Here is a 12,735-nt window from a genome sequence, read left to right on the forward strand (position 1 = left end):
GCACAGGGACGGTCAATTCCCAGGAATTTTTAAATTATGTTTACTTACCCCCATATGTAATAAACGTGTGAAAAAATAAAATCAAATGTAATAATCCCAGTACAGCTTGCACATGATTTGGGGCTCAGCAATTCCCTTTATACATTGCATATGCCAGCCCCTAGCATGCTGGAATTCTTAATTTACAGTGTAACTCAGTCTCCCACCCACCACTCACTCCACAAAAGTATCTAATGATAAACTTGTCTCAACTTGCCTCCCATTGCAGCTCCCTTATCTTACAACTCTCAAACTAAGCATGACAACAGCCTTTAAATAGAGGGGTACAGAAAAAAGAAAGGAAGGCAGCGCCACTAAAAATAAACTAAACGCGCAGTTTGCTGATGCAGAGAGCTGGAATATGACATCATATTACGGCTCCCGGCATCATTAGACAGCCCGTGCGGCGTGAGGGAGCAGAGCTGGAAGAATACAGCTCCCTCGCCGCGTCTGACCGGTATACAGCCTCCTGCCTCACTGAAGCCCCACTGGACCCCAGGGACAGGTTCACGCCAGCTCTCCAGGTAGGGAGGCTGGGTGGACATTTGTAAATGTTACAAATATAAATAATTTGAGTGTGTGTGTGTGTCTGTGGGTGTGAGTGTCTGTGGGTGTGATTGATAGGTGGGGTCATTTGTTAAAACCATTTATATTTGCAAAGTAAACTAGCACATTTTATATATTATATTTGACTTGTTTTTGTTCTTTTAGTTAAATATAATTTAGTGTAGCCTTTCTTTCAAGTTAAAACATGGAGGTGCAGGGGCCTTATACATGCAAAATAAACAGATTAGGAGAAAACCCTATTTAAAAATAGGTTTTTCTCCCAGTTTTCAGTAAATGTCTCAAAGTTCAGGAAAGATGTGAAGCTAGCATGCCAACGTCACTTACGAGACTTGCTCTGCTTGGGGATGTGGCCCTAGCAGGGCAAATCAAAGAAGACTTTGGGAGGAGCAAAGTGAGTAAATCTTTATATTTTACACTGAATATACTATGCATCATTAGGTTATATGGTGTATTCAACTTTTATGGGAGTGATTGTTTTCCTCATAACAGGTTCACTTTAATGCAAACACCAGCATTTTATGAAAGAAAAAAAAAAAAAACATGGAGATGCCGGGGATTGAACCCGGGGCCTCATACATGCAAAGCATGCGCTCTACCACTGAGCTACATCCCCTATGTATAGAGCTGAATTTGTGGAGCTATAGGTCCACATCTAAAGCATCCCCACAATTAGAGGGACACTATAGTCACCCAGACCACTTCAGCTCAGGTCCCTCAGGTTTTAACCCTTCAGATGCAAACATAGCAGTTTCAGAGAAACATTTGGGGTTAATCCAGCCGCTAGTGGCCTTCTTCCGGACAGCCACTAGAGGCGCATCTGCGATGCTGGATGCGAATTTCGCATCCATCGCGCAGAGCGTCCATAGGAAAGCATTAAGAAATGCTTTCCTATGGACACTTTGAATGCGTGCACGGCCCTTGCCGCGCATGCGCATTCGGCTCCACTGACGTCGGACGGGGGAGCTGACGTTGGACGGAGAGGAGCTGTCCTGTCTGTACTATGGAGATAGTTTGTTTACCGGTCAGTAACTCCATTATCTGCCGGACACAGTGACGCATGGGCGGGCACTGCGTACAGAAAATTAAGACCCCAATGCTGGGGTCTGCGCATAAAAAGGCAGAGTTTAGCTCAATAAAGACAGTTGTACTCCCAGAACTGTGTGTCATTAAGTTACTGGGGGAATGGGCTATATTCACTAAGCAGAAATTTGTTACAGCTCGCAAGGATTTCGGCAGAGATATTTAATTATCTCCCAGCACAGAGGTGGCTGACACTGTGGCAGAAATGCCTCTGCCACGTGTTTTTGGAGGGGCCTGCTTGCCAGCCACCTGCCTCAGGACTGTGGCCGCCTGCAATAGACCTGGCTAAAATACTTTAAAAAGACTGTTAGTGCAATTGGGATTATATGGTTCGGTTCCCAAACAGTAGCACGAACTAAAGACCACCTGGGAGCTTGCTAAGCCTAATTGACAGTTTGTAACATTTTCCACCGTAGTATTCTAAGTGTTCATCTGGGTGGCCGCTGTTCGCATGAACGACCACGAGGTGGTGGCCATCTTGTTCCCGTGAACGTAGGCAGCGGTGTTTGGTAGTCGAGTTCATGGAACTGTTTTCGGACACTGAAACTCCCAAACACCGCTGGACTTCCAGGATCACCTGCGTTCGGTTCTACACAACTTAGAATGACACTGTTCGATGGACACGTTCCCACGAACAAGGTGAACAAGCTCCAGGGCAAGAACATTGACTATGTTCATTTTTTTAACTACCGAACTAGACTGCAAGCCCTGATTCTCTGGAACTGTTTTGGGCATGGGACCATGTGTGCGGTTGGTCAAATAATGACTTTCAGGAAATTCCCGAACCCCTGAACCGTTCTGGGTTATTTTGGGACATGTTTGTCACCCAGATCGGCGCTATCAAGGGATGTAACTTTTGTGGGGGTTTTGTGTGTTTAAAAGGTATTTTTGGGGTTTTATAAAAATGTATGTTTTCTGTGCCTGGAGATAATTGCGTTTAATACAGTGCTTGACTCAATTATCTCTCAGGCACAGGGGAGAGATTATCCTGTTTTGTGTGGGAGGGTCCTGGACCTGAGAGCCAATGTAAATACAGTATGTACTTGGTCATAGTCTACTCTCAGGTCCAGTGGGGAATGCCCCTGGAATATGTTGAAGAAAACCCCTTGCATGGGGACCTGCACATAAGGCCAGTTGTGGTTACCAATAAACGAGTACCAGTTTACCCTCAACACAGAGCCTTGTCTCGTGCTTGTAGGGGAAAGCTATACCAGCTGTAATCCCTGCTCTTGGGATTGTTCTTTGGATTGCTATAATCACTAGCTCTTGTAAGAGCTACAGTGCTATACTCTCTTGGAGGCAAGGTCTACTCACTAGGAGCTGGATCCAGGAGTTTGGTCCAGGCTGAGAAGGGACAGTGAGACCCCAGCCCAGCTGTGGTGGCCAAGAAGCTACGGTGCTTATGGTGTCTGGTGCGGTGCTCATGGTACTCGGCGACAGCTAGGAAGCAGCGACTGGCGGAGGCACCAAGTCGGGGCGCCGTGCGGTCAGTCACAGAAAAAAATAACCCCAAAATACAGTATGAACCCCTACACATGTTGTATCCCTAAAAGCTGGTCTTCGAGCGCCTAATCCTGGAAAATAGCGCCCTGATCCCATGTTTGTAGAGGAAATGCCACCTGGTTAAACAGTAAGTACCACTGGGTTTTGGCGTTTGTCATATGGCTGGTGCCGAACAGCTCGAGAATGAGGCACTTTTGAGACAGGATTATGTCTGCCGGGTCTAGGAAAGTCCCTTTTGGGTTTCTTTACACCATACAATACAATTGTACCATAAAATAACACTAATTATAAATCCCTTGAACACTGCGGGGGCATTACATAAGAAGAATTGCATGAAATTGTATCCAGAACAAGTGTTAAAACAAGTTGGAGAATATTTTTTTTACCCTTTTATAGTGTACTCATACAATGCCGTATGCATGATCTTTCACTGTGCCTTCCAAAAACAGCAAAGCTAAAAATGGAGATGCCGGGGATTGAACCCGGGGCCTCATACATGCAAAGCATGCGCTCTACCACTGAGCTACATCCCCATTGACACACTCTCCACTCTGCCTTCAAGTAAAGTCAAAGTCTTGATGAAACCAGTTAAGCATGTTTTTTTATGCGTCTGTCAGAGTGAAATTCTTCTTCTTATTATTATTATTCTACATGGCTTTACAAAATCTAAAATGGGGATACTTGACAAGTAATTTACATACAGAATATAACAGACACGAGCTAAAGAAGGACCTGCTTAAATTAGCTCACAGTCTATGAGGATATTAAAGATGTGGTTTGCAAGCTCTTTACAGACACATTTAAATTGCTATTTTGACGTGCAAGTCAAAACTAAGTAGTGCATGGACAGACTATCTATAAGTTTGCATTATATTTAACGATCTGATTAGTGTGTGCAACAGTCATATTAATTAATGATGGAGAGCAACCTGCATTATCAGTTTGAATTAATGCATTAGGCATAATACGAGTATTAATATTATTTTGTTAAAATATTTACTGTGATATGAGAGTTATTTTATTTCTAAAACATTATTTTGTAAAACATCTTTACATTTACAAATGTTAGTTTTTTTTCCGTAAAAAAAAAATACTCTGTGATTAGAGTGCATTAGAGTGTCTATGAGATATTAGGGTGTTTAGTTAACAATAAGTTCTAAAGCTGAACATATTCAATGCAATCTTATTTCTTGATATCATGATAACAGTAAGGTAACTCGTTTCAAGCGAATAGCTACTATTCACTGCCCTCTGGTGGATAAAAGGTATAATTTAATAAAGTGATTTAAATAGACATTGCTTTGTAACACCACTGTGATCTTCCAGCATGCTAGGGGTTGACAGCAATCTAGAACCCTGAGCAAATGTAATGACCAATATACATACTATTTTACTCACAAAAAAAGTAAATTGTATTGAACTGAAATCTGAATTCCAAAATGTAGGCCAAAATTGCTTATGTGAACAAATTATCCAACTTTCAAGTTTTTGCCTATTTTAGTTTGAATTTAGAGATTCACTTATCACATCACTAAGTTACTGTGTAGTGAATAAATCCTATAGTCATTTATCAATCAAATTGCTTAGTCACCATTATAAAAACTGTAAAGTACCGTATTTTTCGCTCCATAAGACGCACCACACCATAAGATGCACCTAGTTTTCAGAGGAGGAACCCCAGAAAAAAAAAGTATTCTGAACAAACGGTCCCATAGTGTTTCTTACTATGGGAAAGTTTGTTCAGAATATTTTTTTTCTCCCCTGTCCCATAGTGTTCCTTACCACCCACTCCCCTCTCCTGTTCCATAATGATCTTTAACCCCCCTCCCCTGTCCCATAGTGATTTTTAACCCCCCCTTCCTCTGTCCCATAGTGATTTTTAACCCCCCCTTCCTCTGTCTAATAGTGATTTCAACCCCTCCTGCCCTGTCCCATAGTGTTCTTTAACCCCCTCCTCCCCTTGTCCAATAGTGTTCTCATGCCATAGTGTTCCCCCCTCCCCTCATCCCATACTGTTCTCCCCCCTTTCCCATAGTGTTCTCCCCCCCTCCCCTTGTCCCATAGTGAACTTTCCCTTCCATAGTGTCCCCTCCCCTCCCCTCGTCCCATAGTGTCCCCTCCCCTCCCCTTGTCCCATTGTGTCCCCCTCCCCTCGTCCCATAGTGCCCCCCAATTACTTACTTGTCTTGAAGTGTGGGCTGGCCTTACAGCGCGCACTGCGGTACTGGAACTTCAATTTCAGGTTCCGGTTTCCGGCGGGACTGAAAGGAAGTGCGCACTCAGTGTGCACACTTCCTTTCAGTTCCGCCGGAAACCGGAACCTGAAATTTAAGTTCCAGTACCGCGGTGTGCGCTGTGAAGCCGGCCCATGCTTCAAGACAAGTAAGTAAAGCTTCACATTCGCTCCATAAGACGCACAGACATTTCCCCTCACTTTTGAGGGGAAAAAAAGTGCATCTTATGGAGCGAAAAATACGGTAAAAAAAAATAAAGTTAACTTGTGTATGTACATATCATGTCATATTGTCAGCTTATGGTTGTTCAGTCTGGAGAAGAGGAGGAGATTTGAATAATTCACTTGTGCATTTTGTGTCTTTAGATGTCAGAGTTCTCATACCATTTAACATATTGGGGCAGGGCCGGATTAAGAGCACAGTGGGCCTGGTGCTGACAATTATGATGGGCCTAATTACAGAATCTTATCGACCAAAAACACTAAAACAGTCATACCTCCCAAGCGTCATGTATCTGATGGAGATGGTGCTGGAGGGAAACTCATAGGATGCAGCTATAAGAAAAAACATACTCGAAAGGGGCGTGGCTGGACCGTCGATGAGCCTAGACGTGTCTTGGTAGAGCTCCGCACTAACCGCGCCACAAAGCTTACAAAAGCGACCTCTTTTTGCACTTCTCCATAGTGGCTCCCCACTATGGAGAAGAGGATACCCAAGAAGCAGGGGAAAAAAGCCGCTGATCCTGGGGGCTCCGTCCTCGATCATTTCACTCTGCAACGGCATGGTCGGACGGGCAGCCAAGATGGCAACGGGGGATCCCCTCGCACCTCGCCTCGAGCCGACAAAGAGGCCCCGTCCACGGAGCAAGATACCGTGCTGGCCAAGTTGGCTGAGGTCAGGGCTTTCTTGGCTGGAGAAATAGCCAAGTCGACAGCCGTACTCCAGGCGGACATCGGGGCCCTGGGTGTGCGCACTGCAGCCCTGGAGGAACGTATGGAGTGCACCGCCCGAGCCCACAACGATATGGTTGAGAGGGTGAATCGGGTGACGGACCGTATGGCGGAATCCGATATCTCCCTATACTTGGAGGATCTTCCGCAGTTGCCGACCGAGTGGATTGATGCAGGAGCCAGGAGCCATCGCTGATGCGCAGTGGGTATCGTATTTGCTGCTTCACCGATCACGACCGTTTCCTGCCTTGTGGTAATTTCCACAGTGGGGCTTTTGTATTGCATCCCCCTTGGGGTGGGGAGCAGGGGGTCTTGGTGGGTCGTGGTGATATCCACTTTGTTTTTGTTCGAGTGGTTGGGGTGCAGAGGGGAGTCACGGGTTGAGGGTTCAAGCCACCCCCCTTGGGCTGCCTTTCTTGTTATTTTTTTTCTTTTTGGCCCTTTTCCCCGGTTCTCTCTTTTTTCTCTCTCTCCCTGTGCCTCTATTTGGGGATGCAATATTCTTAACGAAGTGGAGGGGATAACTTCATGTCTACGGTAGCTTCCCGATTGGTTTGGGAGGGGTAGGGGATGAATGTCCCCTGGGGCCTGGGATTTTATGAGCCGTTGCTATTTGCCGTGAGATGGTAGCATTTGCATCACATCTCCCTCTGTCACTCGACGCTACTTTAACTTGCCGTCTATTCCGCGACAGCACGGCAGAAATGACCCAGCTCCACTTAACCTGGACACCCTGTAAATGTGGGACGCATGTGACAAATGTTTTTATTGATGCTATGTTTGATGGTCGGGGGTCCGTGGGTGCTCACGGGGGTGGGGTCGGCCCTTCTGGCGACTTAATGGTATTGAGCCTTCTCAGTGGCCTTCCTCTCCCCCTCTTCACCCTCCCCCCCTCCCTCTTCTCCCTCCCCCCTCCTTCTTCTTCTCCCTCTTCTCCCTCCCCCCTCCTTCTTCTCCCTACCCCCGTCCCTTTTCCCCCTCCCCCCTCTTCTTCCTCCTGCCCCCCCCTGTTTCCCCTTCCCCCCTCCCCTTAGTCTCGCAAATTACCCCTCCCTCCCCCCCCCAAAAAAAACCTACATATGCCCAAGAGAATGTTGTTGTTTGACATGTATATATTTCTGCCAAGTTGGGGCCCCTTAGACCCTCCTCCCTCGTCCCGTTCCACACTAGCCCCCTTTCGGATGCGGACACAACTTGTTACTTTCCGCCACGTAGTATACCCTTTTTATGTGTGGCACTTAAGTTTAATTATGCTTTGATAGGGTAAACTTCACAAAATAAATTAATTAATTAATTAATTAATATAAGTAATAAAAAAAATAAAAAAATATAAAAATAATAATTTTAGTTGAATGGCGAGAGACTTCCTAATTCAGAATACAGAAAGACGTGAAAAATGACAGGGTGTAAAATTGAAATAACAGCTGTGCAATTAATAAACATAGCCTATAACGTTGTAAATAGTTCTTGTGGATGGTTATGCCCTTCTGTAGAGAATGAGTGACACCGTAGAATCTCTTCTTTAAGTTTATGGGTTCAGGCCTGGGTTTTGTGTCTTATAGTTTTTGTTTTACTTTTTTGCCTCAACATACTTCATATGGGTGTACACGCTCTGGGCGGGTGGCATCAATATGTGTGGAGGGGAGTACTTCTTATTCCCTTTTTCTCCGGGTCCCTTGCTTGACGTAGTGGATGACTCCTTTGGGGATCATGGCGGCAGGCGGGACGCCTGCGGAGGGACGGACTCCCCCCCCCCTAACTTGGGGGGGGGGGGTAGCGACTAACATATGGGGAGCCCCCCAAAAAATCTTGTATTTCTTCCTTCTTTCTCTTTGCTATCTTTCTTAGTGGTGCGGATCTGGGGGGCGGACATGGGTCGGAATGATTTTGGTAACCAGGCATCCGATAGCGGAATTTTCCACGACACGCGATGACGTATAAAATCACTACTTTGAACGTAAAGGGCCTCAATGCTCCAAGGAAACATCGCCTTCTGTTCAAGGAATTGAGGAGGCTACACACCGATATAGCATTTTTACAGGAAACACACCTACCAAAACAGGCTAAGTTCGGTCTGAAAGACCACGTCTTCAAGGGATCACACGAGGCTAGATCGCTTCGTAAACGCAACGGCGTAGCTATTCTTATCAGAAACAGCTGCCCTTTCCGGAAGACGGCCCTAGAGGCTGACCCAGAGGGTCGATATATTTTGGTCTCGGGCATCCTACACTCACATACCGTCCATCTCATTAACCTATATGCACCAAACCAGCCGGACCCTGTTTTTTGGAGGGTGCTCCGAGAAAAATAGCGGCGTTACCACACGGTCTGATTTACGTTGGAGGGGACTTTAATGCGACCCCATGCCCGGCCGTGGATAGGAGCACGAGGGATGGCACACCGAGGTCTCAGGGCAGGGGGGGACAGGATCGATTACTTCGTGAGTTTCTAGCGGACACTGGCTTAGTGGACATCTGGCGCGCACATCACCCAGGAGATAAAGACTACTCCTATTATTCGGCGCCGCACGGTATGTATTCCAGGATTGACCTTTTCTTAACCAACGTGTCGGGCATGCCCAGGATAGTAGTCTTAGCGATTGGAAACATCTCATGGTCGGATCACGCCGACGTATCCATTACATTGGGCAACCTGTGCGTAGCCTCGCCGTGGAATTGGAGGCTCAACGCGTCCCTATTGCAAGATCCCTAGCTGCGGGAACAGATACGATTGGAAATCTTGGAATATTTTGCTACTAATACTACCCCGGACGTCAATGCGAGCACGATATGGGTGGCCCATAAGGCTGTGATCAGGGGGTCCCTAATCAAGCTGGCTACCAGACGGAAGAAATTGAAACATTCTCAATTGGAAGCTTTGCTGGGTCAGCTGAGGTCCCTGGAACTGAAACACCAAACGGCACCGGATGCAGAGACCTACGCACAATTGGAAGCAGTCAGGAGGAATATTAGGACCTTGCTACTGGATGATGAAGCGAGATCTATGGTCTGGTCGAAGCGGAATTTTTACGAAAAGTCCAATAAAATGGACTCACTTCTTGCCAGAACTTTGCGTCCCAGACAGGACCGGTCTCATATCACAGCCATCAGACACCCGGATGGCACGACAAAATCGAGACCTGACGAGATTGTCCAGGTGTTCGAGGAATTCTACAAACAATTATACAATCATACTCCGGGTACGCATGCTGATGACGAAAAGGAAGAAGAACATATCCTCAAATATCTCGGTACACTCGGGATGGCCAAACTCAGGAGGGAGGCAGTGGGTATTCTTGCAGCGGACATCTCAGAAGATGAAGTATGTAGAGCCATTTCGAGCTTGAAAGGCAACAAAGCACCGGGACCGGACGGTTTTGACGGCTCGTACTATAAAGTTTTCAAGGAAGAACTTGCACCTCAACTGACCGGACTTTTCTCCAACCTGAGACAGGGGGGGGCGGCTGGACACAAATATGGCCCTCGCTACTATCATCTTGATACCCAAACCAGACAAAGATCCACTCGGACCAGAAAATGACAGGCCTATATCGCTGATCAACCACGATCTTAAGATCTTAGCGAAAATTCAAGCTGATAGACTGAATCCGCTGCTGACCTCTCTCGTCCACGCCGATCAAGTGGGCTTTATTTAGAGCAGACAACTGTTTGAAAACACTAGGAGGAATATTGATCTGATTTGGAAACAAGTGACCTCGGAGACGCCCATGTTGGTGGTCTCCATTGATGCAGAAAAGGCATTTGATAGGGTGCGGTGGCAATTTCTGTTTATGGTGCTGAAACACCTGGGCTTCCCAGACGAGTTTATAATGATTACGAAAGCGATGTATCATGAAGTGCGAGCACAGGTGCAGATTACAGGAGCCTCAATGACGCCATTTCGGCTTTTTAATGGAACCAGACAGGGGTGCCCACTCTCTCCCCTCTTGTTTGTACTGGCGTTGGAGCCTTTGCTGCAAGCTATTAGGCAACATCCAGGAATTAGGGGAGTGCGAGTGGGAGATGGCGAATTCACTGTCTCGGCTTACGCCGACGATGTCCTCCTCACTATCACGAACCCCCTAGACTCCATGGCGGCGCTGCATGACGTCATACGGGAGTATGGAGCAACGTCGGGATATAAAGCTAACATGCAAAAGTCCAGTGCTATGCCGATCCATATGCAAGAGGCAGACGTAAATCGCATACGAGAGGCCTTCTGACTTAGGGTGGAAAGAGACACACTGAAATATTTGGGTATCCATCTCACAGCTAACCCTCTACGTCTGTATTCCGCTAACTACGGTCCCTTGCTTAGAATCTTAACCGGGGACTTAGAAAAATGGACGGATAAACCCATTTCCTGGATTGGGCGGATTAACTCTGTCAAAATGAATGTCCTCCCACGCATCCTGTTTTTATTCCAGGCCTTGCCTATACGCGTTACTAAAACCCAATTGATACCGTTACAAAGATCCATCGGTGAGTTCATTTGGCAGCACAAGAGACACAGAATATCTAGACAGATTCTTTACAGACGCAAAGATAGAGGGGGTTTGGGCCTTCCGAACCTTTATTTCTACTACCTCGCGGCTCAGCTGACGCAGGTGGCGATGTTGCACTCTCCACCGGAAGAAAGGAGATGGGTTGAAATAGAATCCATGATGGTGGGCTGGGACGTCCCCCAGTTCACCATGTGGGTCCCGACGGCACATAGACCTGCTATACGAGGGACTTGCCCATCCATACTCAACTCGCATCGCATTTGGGATGATAATCGTCACAAATACGGATTAGCATCATCCCCCTCCCCTCTGACCCCGATACTTCGGAACAGGGAATTTCCACCGGGAATGACCCCCAGAGACTTCCGGAATTTAGAGGGAACAGGACTGCAGCGGATTCACCAACTATACCAACGAACTCCAACGAGACTCCCACTTAACCCCGACGGATTTTTTTAGATAACTTCAGATCCGGGACTTCGCGGGCAAAACCCACATAAAGGGAGCTGCCCAGGAACGACTGACTTTTTATGAGAAATTATGTCGCGATGGAGCGATCCCCAAGGGCATGATAACACTCATATACGCTCATCTTGGCACGGAGAACAAAGAATGGGGACGGTTGACTTATACCGATCAGTGGGAGGCAGATTTAGGGGAAGTTTTAGAAGGCGTGGAATGGCAAGAAATATGGGAAGCGAACAAAAATTCCTCTATCTGCGTCACGCTTCAGGAACAGACGTGGATGACCATGTTCCGCTGGTACACCACTTCAAAACTATATAAGATGCGCAAACTGGACACGGATGATTGCTGGAGGGGCTGTGGATCCCGGGGAACGTACCTCCACATGTGGTGGGAATGCCCGAAACTACGTGGCTTTTGGAAGGCAGTGGAGGGATTATTGCTGCAGACATTTAACAAACCCCTACTATTGGATCCATGGGTATACTTACTGAATAGGACCCTTGATGGCTGGACCAAAAGAGAGCAGACACTAGTCCATAAAATAACTCTTGGGGCGAGACGTACTATTGCCACCGCGTGGCTCTCGCCTGAAGGTCCGGAGTTTACAGGCGTGATATCCAGGATCCGTGAATGTCGGATAATGGACGACCTGACGTCGCGGGTTAGAGGGACGACAGAGAAGTTCCGGAAACTCTGGGAGCCGTGGGATGATAGCGTAGTGGGTTCCGCGGAAGGCAGATAATATAGAATAGAGCAATAAGGGGTTTGAGGATCTCTGGTTGGCGGCGGTAGCGCTGGGCCTCCCCCAGCTGCCCGTCCTGCCCTCGTCGCGTCCCGGACTCTGCACCACATCTTTTTCTCTTCTCTCTTACTTTCTTTCCCACTTCTACCTATTCTAAAAGGAAGGTCACTTCTCTTCCTTCTACTTTGTTAATTTTTTTATTTTTATATCTCTTAATAAATCTTCTCAGGCATGATCGACGTGATACGGGAGAGAGGTTAACTAGAGCTGACCGTTTAGCTACCGTTTTAGATCTCCTTTGGGACAATTGATGTATGCCTGAGACCTATAAAACCCTCGACGGGAGACGAAAGACACGGATGTGCTGCTATGGGATCTCAGGGGGGTTTTGCAGCATATTTTTGCATGCTATTGTAATACTATTGTTGGCTTCTGCGCAAGCAAACCCTACCCTGTATATTTGTTGCTCCTGTCGAATCAAAAAATAAAGAATTAAAAAAAAAAAAGAAAAAAAGAAAAACCATACTCTATGCTAATCTCTCTAATTTATGCTTTCATATTTCAAGTAAATCCATAACCCCTAACAGCAGTGTCCTGTGAAGCAGGAAGTCAATGGGCGGGGTAAAAGGGTGTGACACTGGCGCGAAT

General features: G+C 46.7%; 2 non-coding genes across 2 annotated transcripts; both read right to left on the minus strand.

Annotated features, from left to right (window-relative positions):
• Positions 1-1,147: 1,147 nt before the first annotated feature.
• On the minus strand, positions 1,148-1,219 carry TRNAA-UGC (transfer RNA alanine (anticodon UGC)). Its single transcript has one exon. It is a non-coding gene; the product is annotated as a tRNA-Ala (tRNA).
• A 2,431-nt stretch (positions 1,220-3,650) lies between these two features.
• TRNAA-UGC (transfer RNA alanine (anticodon UGC)) lies at positions 3,651-3,722 on the minus strand. Its single transcript has one exon. It is a non-coding gene; the product is annotated as a tRNA-Ala (tRNA).
• Positions 3,723-12,735: the final 9,013 nt, after the last annotated feature.

Source organism: Pelobates fuscus, chromosome 12, assembly GCF_036172605.1.
Source record: "Pelobates fuscus isolate aPelFus1 chromosome 12, aPelFus1.pri, whole genome shotgun sequence".
In the NCBI taxonomy this organism is placed as follows: Eukaryota; Metazoa; Chordata; class Amphibia; order Anura; family Pelobatidae; genus Pelobates; species Pelobates fuscus.